The sequence below is a fragment of the Leptonychotes weddellii genome, chromosome 9 (genome assembly GCF_054177405.1).
Source record: "Leptonychotes weddellii isolate Sample4059 chromosome 9, ASM5417740v2, whole genome shotgun sequence".
NCBI lineage: Eukaryota > Metazoa > Chordata > Mammalia > Carnivora > Phocidae > Leptonychotes > Leptonychotes weddellii.
In genome coordinates, this window is record NC_138377.1 from 60465282 (window position 1) to 60481566 (window position 16285).

At 35.2% G+C, this 16285-nt stretch overlaps 1 long non-coding RNA gene and 1 pseudogene across 4 annotated transcripts in view; one reads left to right on the top strand and one right to left on the bottom strand.

The window, feature by feature from the left end:
• Nucleotides 1-16285, top strand: part of LOC115940217 (uncharacterized) — a 104450-nt gene that overhangs the window by 36900 nt on the left and 51265 nt on the right. For 2 of the 4 annotated variants that reach the window (XR_014148195.1, XR_004075007.2), the window contains exons 4-5: nucleotides 7595-7733; nucleotides 10023-10092. The exons of the other annotated variants lie outside the window; for them this stretch is intronic. This is a non-coding gene — a long non-coding RNA (uncharacterized LOC115940217). Of the gene's footprint in view, nucleotides 1-7594; nucleotides 7734-10022; nucleotides 10093-16285 lie in introns of those variants that run through there. 4 annotated transcript variants of the gene reach the window in all.
• LOC102745232 (peroxiredoxin-1 pseudogene) lies at nucleotides 3234-3815 on the bottom strand (annotated as a pseudogene).

Below are 16285 nucleotides of genomic sequence, written 5' to 3' on the forward strand. Positions count from 1 at the left end.
AATTTGTCTTTCTTCTGTCTTTGTTGTTGGTGTATAGGAATGCCACTGATTTCTGTGCATTGATTTTATATCCTGCCACTTGACTGAATTCCTGTATGAGTTCTAGCAGTTTTGGGGTGGAGTGTTTTGGGTTTTCCACATAAAGAATCATATCATCTGAATTCTCTCACCTTAAATTGGATTTAAGACATTGTTATGGTTGCCAATAACTGTTCCATATGAATCCTTGAACTCTAAGTTTTAGACATCAGTCTAACAGATAACTACATTGTCAACTCTTGTAAAGTGATGGGCCATGTTTTATTAACCTTTCTGTACCTAGTTTCTGGCATATAGTAAGCAATAAGTAAATATTAAATGGATATTCGATACTTCCTTAATAGATTCAAATTCAACATTAATTCATAAGTAATTACTGATTCATTTCTTAAATGCTATGTACTAAAGAGCCAGGGATGAGTAAAACAAATAGTCTGGTTAACAGAGGAGAGATGAGACAAGTGCAAATATAACTATAATATTAAGTGGGGTAAGGTGAGTATTCTGAGATAAATGTAAACAATATATAATAAAGATACAAAGGGCAGAGAGCTTGCACAGAGTTTGGAGATTGAGGATTGCCTTCAGGAGGATGTGATATTTGAGGTTGAACCTTGAAAGGTGGTCATGCAGCTGCATTGTGTATTGGAAGGATAGTCATGGCAGAGAGCATATTCTATATAAAGTATCAGTGCAAATCAGACTATTTTCCACCTCTGAATGGCCATAGCTATTCTACAGCAATTGCTTCACAATATGTATTAATAATTTTGTATTAAGGTTGTTACCCTCATTCTCTTCACTAAAATATAAACTTTTTAAGGGCTATATGTTGGTACATCTTGTATCCTCTGCTAAATCTATGAATGCTCTGTACAAAAAAATATTTTAAAAATATACTTTGTACCTTTCAAATTACCAAAGATTTTTATAGTTTCACTATTTTTTTAAAAGATTATATTTATTTATTTATTTGAGAAAGAGTGTAGTGGGAGAGAGCACAGGAGCAGGGGCAGAGGGAGAGGGAGAAGCGGACTCCCCTGCTGAGCAGGGAGTCTGATGCGGGCTTGATCCCTGGACCCTGGGATCTTGCTTGAGCTGAAGGCAGATGCTTAACCCACTGAGCCACCCAGGGGCCCACTAATTTCACTATTTATGTTAGATCTACTGATTGACAACCAAAATAGCTCCTCAAATATGATACATAATCAGCTATTTCTAGAACAGCAGGTAAGGGCTAAGGCACTGGAGTTAGGACTGCCATTTTTAAATTACTGGTTTAACTACTTACCAGCAGTGGAATTGTCGCAATTTATTAACCACAGAGGACTCAGTTTTCTCATCTATAAAAGGGAATGGTAATCATATTTATCATACAAGGTTTTGTGATGATTAAAGATGGCTATAAATACTTGCTACCCTTCCTTTGAGAGATGAAGTCCAATTTTCATCTCTTCGAGTCTGAATTGGTCTTTGTGATGCTCTTAATGAATAGACTGCAATGGAAGTGAGATTCTGGGACTTTTAAGGCTAGATCTAATGCTCCGCAACTTTAGCTCATCCCTATTTGAATTCTTGCTCTTGGAAAACTGTCTCTCAGAGTCCTTAGCCAATCATATACGAACTTTGACTACCCTTAGACAGCCACGCTGGAGATACCACATGTCGGTGCTCTGGTTACCAGTACCAGCTGAACTCAGCTTTCTAGCCATTCTGGCCAAGGCACCTGACATGTGTGTTAAGCCTCTAGGACCCTTCAGAACAGCCCATCTACCAACTGGATACCATATAGTGATCTCAGCTGACTCCATGTGGAGTATAAGTATCACCAATTCTGACCCTACTGATGTTTTAACCTGATTTCATTAATCATGAAATATAATAAATGGCTGTTGTTTTAAAACACCAAGTTTTGGTTCAGTTTATTAATGGCAACAAATAACTAGAACAGGCTGTTACGAAGATTAAAATGATTTAATGTATATAAAACACTTAGCACATTGCCTGGCACATAGTAAATATTTCACAAACATTTTTTTGCTATTATGGTATTATTATACCATAACCACAATTATGAACTCTGCATGTGTGTGTGTGTATGTGTGTGTGTGTATGTGTGATTTGCAAGGACTGAGAAAATAAACTGAAAATGAAAGGCAATAATATGATGCAGCCTTTGTTAAATTGTCATTCTGTAAGGAATTCTTATTTTTCTCTGGCTAAGCATTAAATAATGAGTTTTTTTTTCTTTAAGGTGTTTTATTCCTCCTAGACTTTTTCTTATATTACTGTACATTGTCCATTTGAACAGCTCATCTGAATGATCTTCACTACTTCATTGGCTTCAGTTTCTATCATTTGTTAATGAAACCCAAATCTTTATCTTTAGTCTACTTATTTTTGAGCTTCAGATGTGGTTGTTCAGTTGCTTACTGAAAATTTTCACCTAAATGTACCATATGGCAAAACGGAACTCCTCAACCCCTCATCCTTTCCCCTCAAATTTCCCTTGTTCATTACCCACTCAGGTGCTTAAGTCAAAATCTGAATTTTAAGTAAAAAATCTGGCCTAAGACCACAACTCATATTGGTTATATATTTGTTGAAATAGGATCCTGTCTATAGTTGGTAATTGAAAAGTTTGAGGCTTTTATAACCTAGCTTGTGTACTATGATACAGGAATTTCTATGTTGTATGAAGCAACAATGTATATAAATAGTAAAGAACATTTTACAAGGTATGTGATATTTGGGATGTGCTAAGGAAACTACAGTAGTTTCCCTGGGAGTTAGACCTTTTCTATCTTTTGTTTTTCATGCTCAAGCCTATAGAAGTTTGTGACTACATGCATTCATCTAAATTTTAGTCTGAAGGATGTCAAACAGCCATATAGAGTTCATCTGTCTATATATATATTTTTTCTCAGTTCAAGTTTAATAGAAACAACAAAAGATCAAAAGTGATGCCCCACTAAACTATATATCAGTTGACCTGGCCCATAGCACAGCTCAGGCCATTTTCCCTGGAGGAAGAAAGCTGGCCTCCCGAAGCCCTTCAGGAAAGGCCTGTCCTGTCCTATACCACATCTGCACTGAGTCTAAAGTTGTGTGTTTTAAGCATGACCACAGTAGTACAAACAAGTTTCTGTTTTCATGGCTGCCCTCTGCAGCCTGGCCCTAAAATGGCCCAGTGCTCACTTCTGCTTGGAGAAATATTCTTTGCTCTTCTGGAAATCAGGCTTAATGGTACCACTGCCAGGCTTCCAGCCGGCTGGGCACACTTCCCCATGCTTGTGAGTTAACTGGAAGTCTCAGAGTCTCATCTGGTCCATCGGGAGGTCATTCATAGTGATCTGCTGAAGGATACCTTTATCATCAATGGTAAAGAGGTCCCTGAACAAGATGTCTTCATCAGCCTCTAAGACTCCATAGTCCTGAGTGATGGTATGCATGGGGCCTGATACCAAGGGAATGTTTGTGGGTCCCAGTCCTCCTTGTTTCTTGGGTGTGTTGATCCACACTAGGCAATAGAAATGAGAATCCACAGAAACACCAATCACTTGGCAGTTGGGTTTCTTAAATTCTTCTGCCTTGTCATTGAAAGCAATGATCTCTGTGGGGCACACAAAGGTGAAGTGAAGAGGGTAAAAGAAGAACACGATATATTTTCCTTTGTAGTCAAATAGGTTGATGTCTTTGAGCTGGCCATCTGGCATAACAACCATGGCTTTGAAGTTGGGGGCAGGATGCCCAATTTTGACATCTCCTGAAGACATCTTGCCACTGGCAGGTCTAAGACAGAACACTCCAAAGATCAGTCAGGAGGAAGACACTGTCTATATATTTCTTAATGCTTTGGTACTGTTAGCCATAGTAAAGCCCATTATTTTTTCTAGTTGGCACACAGTGCCTTTCTTCTCTTCACAGCCTTGTCAAAACCAGACATCATTCTACACCAGCCATGTGTCCAGTCCCACATGAATACTCGAAATTTTGATTTTAAATAAAATTTAATCAACTGCTTAGACTTAAGTATTTCCTGTCTGCTAATGTCATTTTTAGTATAATTTTTATTTGGATTTTAGTATAACTTTATGATAATTTATGGTGCTCTGATCTTTACCCCCTAGAAATAATTGGAGCAAATATTTCTGTGGCTTAAATTTGGAAAATACTCTTTCTGTTGAAGATTTACCATATATGCTACCATACTTAAAAAGTAAAGGCTTGCAGAAAAATTATACTCGTTTAGCTTGTTTAATCCAGTGGTTGCCCTGCAACTTAAAAAAATTCACATTTGTCATGCTATTTACTCTTTAGTTTGAAAGACTTAGAACTTTAAAACTGATACTTCAGTTAATTTCAAGAATGCCTTTTCTACTGCATTGACTCAATGAGAGAGGAAATCTTTTATGTGTATACTTTCCACTTGGGTACACTACATAAGAGTCTTTTTTCTCTTTCTTAAACAGCTTCCCTAATTGTTCGCTATTGCTTTAGGTGATTCCTGGAATTCCTTGACAATCAGTCTTAGGTGGGCTTGCTTTCTGAAGGTGAGACTTTCTCCTTTCACTGCCCATATTCAGACATTGCCAAATCTGTCTGTTGTATTTTTGACTCTTTGCTTTTTCCTTTCCTTTTTTACATTGCACTCTTTGTCTTACCAGTGCTCTTTCAGCTTAATAGAATATTATTTTTGTGTTCCCACAATTACTTTATAAGAAAATTTATACATTAGAGGATAGCTGTATACCTCAGAATGTTTCATTTAGCAGATTATTTTGCATAGGTTTCTGTTAGCCTGAAATCTCTGCACCTCAGATGGGTTCCAAATATCCTTGACTTTCCAGAAATGCATCAGTTGTATAAAATAAAGCATATCTGCAACAAGCTTACAAGCATGTGCTAATGTAATCGCACTAAAGGAAGAATAGTGTTTTGGCAGAGAACTTTTTAATTAGTTGCTTTAGTAAAAACAGCTACAACTCCGTCTTCTACTCAGCATAGAAAATACACTTTGGTCTTTAGGTCAGCTCATATAAGACAATTAACTGGCAGGAAAGTCAGCACTTTTGACTACATGGATACAACAATATCAGGGAAGTGTTAGAATAACTTAAACTTCCCTAATGAGCTTCAGGGCTTTAATGAGAAGATTTTCTGTTCTTGTATGATTAACGTTGCCTGTGATAGAAAGAGGACTCGTGTATGTGCGTGTGTGAAGGAAAGGTAGAGCAAAAGAGTTCAAGATAAATGATGAAGAGGAAGTTAAGAAGTGGTTAATCCCTTAGAGCCCAAAGGGGATTAATTATTGATAACCAGTAACTGCCACCAGCATGAGTCGTCTCTCCAAATAATTATTATAGCCTACAATAAAATAGCAAACAACTATTTTTAAACTATTTTAACCATTTATTTTCTGAGTTTAGTCAATCAAGCAATCTGTGCTGGCAGGCTATATAATTATGTGAAATTGTGAACCTATATTGTGTATTTAAAGACACTATTATTTTTTATAATTGGTCTTAAATTTTTTCTCCATAAAAATAGTCATTGTAAATCACTAAGTCAAAGTGGATGAACGGACTCTGCATGTTCATGTGCATGCATATTTGTGTAGGTACACAGCTCCGTGTGTGTGTTGGGGGGTACATTTGGAAAGTCAGATTAGAATGGGATGATGAAGAAGAAAGAATAAGAAAAAGAGATAGTCCAAAAGAGTCACTGATATTAAGTAAAACATTATTAGAATATGTGGGCATACATAACCAACCAGTTTTTTGCACAGACACAAATATAGGTTTCCTTTGCTTTCCTAGAGTTCACTTCTACAAAAGACCTTCATTAATACCAGCTTTCACTAACCCAAAGGAAATGCGAAGAGAATTTTCACTTTTACACAGTGGTGATTGCTTCTTCGTTTTATGTCGTTTCAGTTAATGAAAGCTTTCATAGGAGCACTCTACTCTCAGAGAGTGGGGAAAACCTGTAGTTTTTGTTATTGGTTTTCACTATCACTTATCCACTGAAGCAGACTGCAAGATGTTAAGTAGTGAGAATTTAGTAAGAGGAAGTGACTAGAAGTAGTGAGAAGTAGAAGTAATGAGAAGTAGTGAGGATGTTAAGGATGGTGAGAGAGGTAAGATACAGGTAGATGGTCATCATGTTTCACTAGAGGTTAGCCATGGACATGAGCAAAAACTGGATAGAAGGTTGATGAAGCCTAGGAGACAAGGATGGCTTTTTAAATTTTAATGGGTTATAGAGAAAAAGGAGTAAGAGCAGATGCAGAAGATGGATGAGAGAACCATTTTGTTGCTGTTGTCAGCTGCATGTGTGTTGGGGAGGTTTTAATTTTTGCAGGAGACATCACATTTATTTATTTAAAAAGCAGTTGAATTGGTGGCCTGGGTGGCTCAGTTGGTTAAGCGTCTGCCTTCAGCGCAGGTCATGATCCCAGAGTCCTGGGATCGAGTCCCGCATTGGGCTCCCTGCTCAGCGGGGAGCCTGCTTCTCCCTCTACCACTCCACCTGCTTGTGCTCTCTCTCTCTCTGTCAAATAAATAAATAAATAAAATCTTTTTAAAAAGCAGTTAAATTGATGATGTCATGACCTAACTATGCTTCTTGAAACTTGTTAGGAAAGGCAGTCTCCTGCATGCAGTCTTTCAATCCCAGTTTGGCTGCCTAAGAATGGGTCTTGGCTTGGAATACTTCCTTTACTAAGAGATAGGGAACCCACAATGGCTTGTTGGGCTTATCACCTTGGGTGGGAATATCTTTCCCTGTGTCAGACTCAATATGTACTCCTTTGTTCTATTTAAAGACATGTTTCAGGGGCACCTGAGTGGCTCAGTATGTTAAACATCTGCCTTCGGCTCAGGTCGTGATCCCAGGGTCTTGAGATCCAGTCCCTCATCAGGCTCCCTGCTCAGTGGGGAGTCTGCTTCTCCCTCTCCCTTTGTCTGCCCCTCCCCCCTGCTTGTGCACTCTCTCTCAAAATAAATAAAATCTTAAAAAAAAATAAAGACATGTTTCAGTGGCCCACAGGCACACCTCTAGCTTTCTGTATTTCAGACTCAATAGGGGAGAGGTAGCAGTCCTTATACTGCAGCAAAAATTGGGCTGCATGCAGCCACACTGCCTGTGATGCCTGTGGAATGGATTTGTTGGGCCAGGGTGGTGCACAGCAAGGGATTAGATCTTGTGTACACTCTCTCTCCTTTCTTGCTGTAAGTTAATACAGTACTACTTGGTCTGGTGTGCATATTATCTGTTTTCAGCAACCCTGAATATTGCACTAGTCTCTTCCCTGGGTGTCACTTATTTGCCTTTTAAGCTTGGCTGCACTCATGTCATATTCTATCAAGCACAGCCTGACCACCCGGTGAACAGTGAAACAAAGTTTTTCCTTCTCAAGCTTCAATGAGAATTGTGTCACGGTTTGGAGGTAGGAGGAGAATTGCAAGTCATTAATCATCCATCAATACTGGTTACCATTACGAATGGATGTTTCAGGTCTATCAGCTTATTGCTGCTTCTGTATTTTTCTTAGGTCACAGAACATTGATCAACCCAGCATCAGCTCAGTTGGCTGATTTGTGCCTTCGGTACAAACTTCTTAGATGGACCACACAGCCGTTCCTCTCTTGGGTCTCATAGTCTTCCCCTGAAGAATTTTTCCAGGGTAATGGGTGAGTTTCCTCACTGCTCTGGATCTCCAGACCTCTCTTATTTCACATTTAGAGGAATCTCCAATCCACATCCTCTCTTAAGCTCTACTTTCCCTTTATTTGTTTACATTTGACATCCTTACCATTAAAACTAGAATCTGAATCATTACCGACAAAGATATTACCTATTTTTCTTGAACCAAAGGGCATAATTTTTAAAACATTCCAGGAAGGAAAGGATAGTACACTATCTGTCTAGTATGGTGAAGAGAGAGGCGAGTAACAAAGGGGTTGTGCATATTAAAATTATTTAAACATTCATATTCTGCCAAATTTGTATGTAAGTGTGCGTGTTACTTTCACCAATTACAGTGATACAAATGGGTCTTAAGAAATAGCAAAAAACCATTTTGTCAAATAGGAGTCAAGGAGGTATGGAAATTCTCCCCATTTTAAGTGCTTCTTAATTACTGGCCTTTCCGTGGTTGAATTTATATTAACAAAGAGAATTGGATATTAAGGCAATTAATCAGAATGTTCAGCTTAAAAATAGCAATTGAAAAATAAGTGAAATTTCCTACAGAATTCTAGGGTTTGGTCTCTACACAGATAGCATTCATTAGGTAGATGCTTAACCCTCTTCTTTACTCTTCAGAAAAGATTGTTCTCTAATTGTCACTGTGTGTAAAGTAAAATGAAGATAGATAATACAAATATTCTGACTGATTAAAAGATTAAAACTATGTCTTCCAAGAAATATGTCAGGATTCAAGAATATCTTATTGCAGTTTGTTTTTTTCTTACAGTTTTTTTTTCAACCACCATCTTCTAATAACACAACTACATCTTTTCTTGTTAGAACATGTCATCCAGCACTTTTTGATTACATGTTCTCAGATAATAGCTGGGGCAGAATGACCAAAGGAGAGCAATTTCTTTAATCAGGATAACATAATGATTCTATCACAAACTTTAGATAGGACTATGGATATCACCAATTTTTTTTTGATCTATTAATAGCACTGTAGCTTTAGTGGAATTGAAGATAGGACCTTCGGTGGGTCTCAATATAACTTTGTAAAAGGCCATAACAAAACCTTTAGAATCAAATCCATTTGCTGTTCTACAGAAAAGCAAGTTTTCTAGTTACTTGGCCATAACCTGAGGACAGGGACTCTGCAAATATTAAGCAGTGGAATGTAGTGAACAGGAATCTGAAAATTCTGCCTGGCCAAAGTTAGTGACCTCTAGCTTCTCTCTTGTCTTGAGTCATTTTATGAGCATCAGTTTCTTCACCAATGAAAAGAGGAAGTTGTCAAACACATTCTGAGGTCCTTCCAGTTCTAAAGTTCTTTGGCTTATTTACCTGCAGCCCAAGAGATGCCTTGAATCTGGCTGGTATGTAATAAATATTTGATGATTATGAACAATGTTTGACTTCCAAATGCAAAGTAACACATGCTATATGGAAATACCGTGGTATCTCAATATTTATAATTTGGGAAGCAGATTGATTTGGGAGCAATGTGATTAAAATACATGAATTTTGTTTTCTTAGGTCAAAGAGAAATAGTTGTTATTTAAAAGCAATCAGGGAGTGCCTGTGTGGCTCGATTGGTTAAGCATCTGACTCTTGATTTTGGCTCGGGTCATGATCTTAAGGTTGTGAGATCGAGCCCCATGTCTGGCTCCATGCTGGGTGTGGAGCCTGCTTAAAATTCTCTCTCTCCCTATCCTTCTGCTCCCCCACCCCCACTCTCTTTCTCTTAAAAAAAAAAATCTGAACTAAGTGAAAATAAAATACCCAATATACTAGTTGAAATATCTAGTAAATATTATTATTTTTATTTTTGATAATGTGCCACATAAGTGATTGGAATATGTTAAATGTAATGAATATATTTAAAAGAAGACTTTTTAGATATTTAAGATGTTTATACTTTGTGACTATAACCAGCATATTCATTATTTAAAAAATATATACTGGAAGAAATCAATATTTAGATAAGTAAGGAAATAGACTGCAGGTTTACATTTTGCTCTCAACAAGGCTATCAAATAGAATCACATATCATTAAGTACTTGTATAACCACTGAAAGTTGAAATAGAAACATAAAAGTATGCTTTTAGTTAACATTTCTTACGTATACAGAATGAATTGACAATTTTCTTGCATATGAAGTTATTAATAATAGTTTATGTTTTTTGAGTACATCTACTGCGCTAAATAATTACCTATACTTACTCTTTAATCTTTGTAACAACCCCATAAACGATTTACTATTATTATCATTATCTCCATCTTGCAGGTGAGGAAATTGAGGACCAGAGATGTTCATTAGTTTGCTTAAAGGCGCACAATCAGTAAGTGGTAGGCCCAAGATTTAAACCCCAGTATTCTGGTTTTATGCTCTTAACCGGCTGTAATATTGGCATCTTGTCATGATGATTTCTGAAAGCATTACTTAATTATGTGAACTGTATTATGTCCTTATTTATTTATGAGTTTACTAAGGAAAAAATTCACCTTTCCATGTGTTCAAACAAATGTATCATTTTCTCCTTCATCCACATCTACAATTTCTATTTCTTTATCCTTTGTAAAACTAAGAAGCTGTGATATTAACTTTTTCTTTTGTTTCAATCTGAGACTGTAATTCAGTTATATGATTTGCTAGCATGTATGCTAGAATATATCAATGCTTTTTATCTTTTGCTTTTAACAGGTAGGGAATTTCTGGTAAATTTCTGGTAAATTGCAGTGAAGGGAGAACTGTGTTCCACCTTGAAGTTATAAGTAGCGCATATATGTTTATTTTCATTCTTTCAGGAGGCCTTAGTTAGTTATGTTAACCTTATCTCAGCCCAGAATGTGTTCCCTTTAGAAATCATCAGATCATCTGTTTTACTCAAGCAGCCAACATTCAGTCACATGTTAATATTACTTCACTTCTTATTCAGAGGTCTAAAACATCTATCTTTTTCACTCTCTTTCAAAACCTTAAATAGGACTGACAATTATAATGATGTGTCTCGTGATACAAAGAGTAATAAATTGTAAATAAGTCACAAATAGTAATCACAAAAAAGAAAGAAGGCCGAGGAAAAAAACCCCAGTCAGATAGTATACAATAGTTTCTTCTTTCAGTCAGGGAAATAAATGCTTATTTGCAATAGAATCTAACTATTATAAGATCCTTTAAGGACAATTCCTACTGCAGAGTGAGAACATTTGAAGTTCCATTTAAATAATTCAGCACTTCTGGCCTATGAAAATAAATAAGCTTCCAGGATTCTTCTTGTGGAAGATAAACCTAATGAAGAAAAAAAAGCCTTAAAGAAAGTACATTGGTAGACATACCTTAGCAGGAAAACACTTGTTTTTTTAGTGCTGGACAAACAGGCATCTGTCCTTGATTTAATGGCTGTGTTTCTGTATTCAGTTGAAATTCAGAGGGTCACACTGATACATGGTTAGATGAGAAATTATACAGATTTCAGTGAATTCTTATTGGAATCAATGCCTTGAAAAATTATAATGTTTTGATTTGATCATCTAAAACTTAAGTTGTATCATTTTAGTCCTATTCACACTTATTCAGAATATATATGAAATTGTTCCATGAAAATGTGACAATTTGGGGTTTTAAAATTTTTCTTTCAGAGTTGTGTTTATTCTAGAAACCATATTGCTCAATGCTTTTGTGATTAGTGAAGAGCATTATTTAGGAATACACATCCATTAGGATGTTTTGTGATTGAAAAATTGACTTAAGCCAGTTTAAAAAAATGTATTACCTATGATGGATGGCATTGAGGTAGATTGATTCAGCAGCTCAAACTTCTCATCAAGGATCCAAGTTCTTTTAGACTCTCCACTCTACTGCCTGCAACAGCAGCTTTACACACAGGTTAGTTTTCTTCACAATTGTGAAGTAGCTGCTGTGTTTTTTATTCTTGTGTGTGTGTGTGTGTGTGTATGTGTGTGTGACACAGAGAGAGAGAGCCTTTCTCTGTGAATACTTGAATTAAACAGGGATTATTTAGGAAAGAGGAGAAAAGAAGAAAGGATGCTGGGTGATTATCAGTGTCCAACACAGGAAAGGAAATATAAGAAAACAGAACATATCACTATGTTTTAATGATAAATTTTTGTGGATAGCACATTCTAATAAAGTTTGACTCCCATTTGGATTAGTATTACTTTGAGCAATATTCAAAATCATGTTGAAGAAAATTAATATTGTTCCCTGATTATTACTTCCTTTTTTGAAATTCAGTTATGACCCCTTAATGTGGAGGCTCTAAATTCTGAGTCATATAACTGAAAACTGTAAACTTCTACATTTTTTAAAAATGTAAAGTAATTTTATAAATTTGTGAGCTTTCATTGTATTTACCTCTTATGAAAGAGATTACTGCTTATTCTCTCAAGTTTTAGTTGGGCTACGGTTGCTTAAACACTGCTTGGCAGCCTCCCTTGCAGCTAGGTGTTGCCATTGATCTTCCACTGGGTTGTGAGTGGAAGTCATGTGTGCAACTTCCAGTTTATACTTTAAAGGGAAAGTATACCACTTGGTGGACGGTAAAAACAAGAAAGAAGGAACCTAGACATCTGGTCACTTTAAACAGAAGAGCTAATGTGTCAGCCTAGATACTGCCATCTGCCTTGTCTAAGTCAGTTTTCACTTAGGCTAAACTTACATCCTAATACAATAGATAGCCTATATCAATATACTATCTAGAAATAAGGTGTGATCCCTTATAACTAGAAACTGGCTGACAATCCTTCTGGGTACAATATAAAAAGTACTGCTTGTTTTTGAATATTATTAGGAGGGAGTAGCATTATATGGAGCTCCCAATATTTTTATTTTGATCTTGCAGTTTTTTATGCACACAGCAAGTTTAACTGTTTTGAATGAATTTACTCATTTTAAGTAATTAACATCCAATCACTTAAAATAATCAAACCATTTGTGTGTATATATATATATATATACAGCATACATCTCCACTGTTTACTGTCTCAAAGCATTTTAACAAGCTATTGTGCTGGCAGCATTAATTAGATCTGAAAACTGGTATAATAAAAACAATAAAAGCTATAAGAATGCATTAAAATAGAATACCAAAATAATAGAATGTAAGGTTTCTAAAGTTGTATTTGACTAGTCAAATGTTCCTTAATAACTGGATGCATGAGAATACATTGTTCATTATAATATTAAAGGGATGTAATGAAATGAAAATTGAGGCAATAGAGAATTCAGTATGCACAATTATTTTAAATTTAAAATCTTCCCCATAATGAACATAGCTAAAAACATAGAAGACAAATGATAGAGAAATTAGAAGCAATTATCAGAGGAATTCTCAGCAGAAATTTCTGATTTAAACTAAAGCCTATGATTAAAAATCTCCTGCCTCTTTGTCCTTCTCCACTCTTCCCACAATCCACTACTACAGCACCTTGCAACTTAATTTCTTTTCCTCAAGGCACTCATGCTGTCTGATCCATAACAAGAATGAACATATCAGATTTAGGTCTTTCTGGTTTCTGCTTCTATATGGGCTAAAGCTTAATTTTAAAAAGAACAAAGATGGAAAGACTATTGAATAGAGGCCATGAAAAGTGGAATTATTTTTCACTGACATAACTCTGTTAATTTTGTAAATGAAAAAGAGAAACATTTCAAATTATTTTTTTATTGATATTTGAAATATAGCACTGTATATTTTTGTGGCTGGAGCTGACATAACTATTTAGGTGTCATAAGCATTAAAAAGATTTTAGTGCATCATCTCCAGATGTGATTCATTCAAAACTGATTTTGAACATCTGCTCAGGTATTGTTCTAAGTGCTGGAGACAAACAGTACAAAAAATGACTTGTTCTTATGTTTATATTCTGGTGATTAAAATCAGTACTACATCATAAAACAAGTATGGGGCAATTCAACAAAGTTGTATTTTTTGATGAATCCTATTTTGATTCTTTGGGAAATATCAAATTCCTTAAAAATGGCGTTCTTTTGTTACTAAATGTGTTTTTTTGGTGCATGTACTTAAATTTCATACTGTCTATTATACACTGATACCATTTGCTGAATATTTTGTCATTTTCAGAAGTCACTGATAATTAGTTATTTTTTTAAATAGTCATTAAAAACCCTTCATCTAATATATTTATCTTCCCTTTGGGTGGAATTGTATTTTATAAAAGATCCCAAATGACCAATTCACATAAAAAGCTAGGGAAACTTACAGTGATTTTAAAAGTTGAAATCATTAATTTTGTTTTTTTGAAGGATACTGTTAATTTTGTTTGGGATTCTGCATTTTTATATTTACATAATTCAGTGTATACTTTAGGGGGATATATCTTAGAAAATTTTTCAATGTAATATCTGAAACATACAAAATAATCTATGTAATATAAAGCCACATTATTAACCATAAAATAAAAAACAGTAAGAATGTAACATCCTATTTAAAAACTAGATCATTATATTATATGAAGAGTTTAAAGGAAAAATAACTGTTTTTGGAGGTTTTTTTCAGTTCATGTCCCCCTTCCTATATTTTAACTGCCGTCTATACAATATTATGAGTGTTATCTTAAGAAATATTTAGTCATATTCTCCTTTTTTAAATGCTAACGTTTTATTTTGCAATAATTCCAAATGTATGAATATATGGCAAGAACAGTATAAACAACTTTTTACATTGAAGTGTAATTGAAATACAGTATCATATTGGTTTCAGGTGTACAACACAGTGATTTGACATTTATATATATTGTGAAATGATCACTATAATGCATCTACTTACCGGCTGTCACCATACAAAGTTAACACGATATTATTGACTATATTCCCCGTAATGTACAATACATCCCCATGACTTATTTGCTTTATAACTGGGAATTTGTACCTTTTCACCTATTTCCCTCCCACCCCCAACCTCTTCTCCTCTGGCAACTATTAGTCTGTTCTCTATGAGTCTGGCTTTGTCTTATTTTGTTCTTTAGATTTCACATGTGAGGGAAATAATTTTGTTTTTCTCTGAATTATTTCCCCTAGTGTAAAACCCTCAAGGTCTATCCATATTGCTGCAAATGGCAAGATTTCATTCTTTTTTTGTGGCTCGCTAATATTCCATTGTGCATACATATCATATCTTTATCCATTCATTTATTGCTGGACACTTAGTTGCTTCCACATCTTGGCTATTATAAATAATGCTGCAATGAACATAGGGGTTCATATATTTTTCAAGTTAGTGTTTTCATTTTCTTCAAATGACTACCTGTAAATGGAATTGCTGGATCATATGGTAGTTCTGTTTTTAATTTTTTGAGGAATCTTCATAATTTTTTCCATGATGGCTACACTGACAGGGCACAAGGGTTCTCTTTTTGCCAACACTTACGTTTTATCTTTTTGATTTTAGCCATTCTGACAGGTGTGAGGTGATGTTTCATTGTGATTTTTGTTTTGTTTGGTATTTCCCTGAAGATTAATGATGTTGAGCATCTTTTCATGTGTTTTTTGGGCATCTATATATCTTCTTTGGAAAAATGTCTTTTCAGATCTTCTGCTCATTTTTTTATCAGACTGTTTATTCTTTTGCTATTGAGTTGTATGAGTTCTTTATATATTTTGGATATTAGCTGCCTATCAGATATATCATTTGCAAATATTTTTTCCCAGTCAGGAGGTTGCCTTTTCATTTTGCTAATGGTTTCCTTTGCTGTGCAAAAGCCTTTTAGTTTGATATAGTCCCAATAGTTTATTTTTGTTTTTGTTGCACTTGCTGATGGAGTCAGGTCCAAAAAAAAAAAAGTCACTAAGACCAATGTTAAGTTGCTTACCACTTATGTTTTCTTCTAGGAGTTTTATAGTTTTAGGTCTTACATTCAAGTCTTTAATCCATTTTGAGCTAAACTTGCATAGCGTGTGAGATAGTGGTACAGTTTCATTCTTTTGCACGTGGCTGTCCAGTTTTCCCAATGCCATTTAAGAGACTGCATTCCCCATTGTATATTCTTGTCTCCTCTTTTGTAGATTAATTTATCATATAGTGTGAATTTATTTCTGGACTCTTTGTTCAATGTGCCTGTTTTTGTGCCAGTACCTGACTGTTTTGAACTATAGTTTTGTAGTATTGTTTGAAATTTGGGAGCATGATACCTTCAGCTTTGTTCTTTCTCAATATTGCTTTGGTTATTCCAGGTCAAATTTTAGGATTATTTGTTCTAGTTCTGTAAAACATGCCATTGGTATTTTGATAGGTATTACATTAAATCTGTAGATTTCTTTGGGTAGTAAGGACATTTTAACAACTAATTTTTCCAGTTATAAGCATGGGATATCTTTTCATTTATTTGCACTTTCTTCAGTTTCTTTTATGAAAATCTCGTAGTTTTAAAAAAAATTTTATTATGTTATGTTAATCACCATACATTACATCATTAGTTTTTGATGTAGTGTTTCATGATTCATTGTTTGCATATAACACCCAGTGCTCCATGCAGTACGTGCCCTCTTTAATACCCATCACCAGGCTA